The sequence below is a fragment of the Arachis duranensis genome, chromosome 4 (genome assembly GCF_000817695.3).
Source record: "Arachis duranensis cultivar V14167 chromosome 4, aradu.V14167.gnm2.J7QH, whole genome shotgun sequence".
NCBI classification, from domain to species: Eukaryota; Viridiplantae; Streptophyta; class Magnoliopsida; order Fabales; family Fabaceae; genus Arachis; species Arachis duranensis.
In genome coordinates this window covers 90,167,501-90,169,086 of record NC_029775.3, presented here as the reverse complement: position 1 = coordinate 90,169,086, position 1,586 = coordinate 90,167,501, and positions in this window count along the sequence as shown.

Genomic DNA, 1,586 nt, shown 5'->3' with positions numbered 1-1,586 from the left:
GTGGGATCGACCCTTACTCGCGTAAGGTTTATTACTTGGACGACCCAGTGCACTTGCTGGTTAGTTGTGCGAAGTTGTGTAATGCCATGGTATTGAGCTACCAAGTTTTTGGGGTTCGTGTCCGGGGATTATGAGAGTTGTGAAAAGTATTGTTCACAATTTCGCGCACCAAGTTTTTGGCGCCGTTGCCGGGGATTGTTCGGTTTGGACAACTGACGGTTCATCTTGTTGCTTAGATTAGGTATTTATTTTTTTTTCGAAATTCTTGAAGATGAATTCTAGAGTTTCATGATGATTTGTTGAAGTCTGGCTGGCTGAGAAGCCATGTCTAATCTCATTGGACCGAGGTTTCAACTTATCATCACAAGAGCTTGTTGATTTTTATCAATCTTGCTTTTGGAGCAGTGATCTGCTAAGGCTTGGCTGGCCTTTGGCCATGTCTAGTGTTTTGGACCGAAGCTTTCTTTGAAAGCTTGGCTGGCTGTGAAGCCATGTCTAATTCTTGGACCGGAGTCTTAGACTAGCATTGCACTGATTCCTGGAATTCTCATTGAGAATTTTGATACCTTTTTCCACTTAATTTTCGAAAAACACAAAAAAATCAAAAAAAAATCATAAAATCCAAAAATTTCTTGTTTGAGTCTAGTGTCTCATCTCAAGTTTGGTGTCAATTGCATGCATTCATTCATGTGTCTTAAGGATTTTCAAGTAGTTCTTGATGATTTCTTACTCTAATCTTTGAATTCTCTTGACTTGAGTACTTGTGTGGCTCATATGCATTCTCATTAGTGTCAGTAGTATACAAACTGCTAAGTTTGGTGTCTTGCATGCATTTTTATTTAATTCTTGTTGCATTTTGATTTGTTCTTATTATTAAAAACCCAAAAATATTTTTAATTTGTGTCTTCTCAAGTCAATAATACAGAGAATTGAAGATTCACAACATACAGCAGAAGAATTGCACAGAAAAAAGCTGGGCGTTCAAAATGCCCAGTGAAGAAGGACAGACTGGCGTTTAAACGCCAGCCAGGGTACCTGGTTGGGCGTTTAACGCCCAAAAAGGTATAATTTTGGGCGTTAAACGCCAGAATGTGCACCATTCTGGGCGTTTAACGCCAGGATGGCACAAGGGGGAAGATTCTGTTTTTCAATGCAATTTTTTTTTTCAGTTTTCAAAGTTTTCCAAAATCAAATTTTTTTCAAATCATATCTTTTCAATCAAATCTCTTTCAAATTTAATTTCTTTCTTTTTTCAAAGATACTTGCTACCAATTAATGATTTGATTCAACATTTCAAGTATGTTGCCTTTTCTGTTGAGAAAGGTTTAATGTTTGAATCATATCTTTTCTTGTTAGCCAAGTTTTTAATTTTAAAAATCAAATCTTTTTAAAATGTTTTTCAAATCATATCTTCTCAATCACATCTTTTTAAAACCAATCATATTTTCGTAACCACATCTTTTTCAAAATAGTCTTCAATCAAATCTTTTTGATTTCTAATTTCAAAATCTTTTTCAAAAATCACTTTATTTCTTTCTCAATCATGGTTTTCGAAAATCAATTAAAGTTTTTCAAAATGTTTTCAA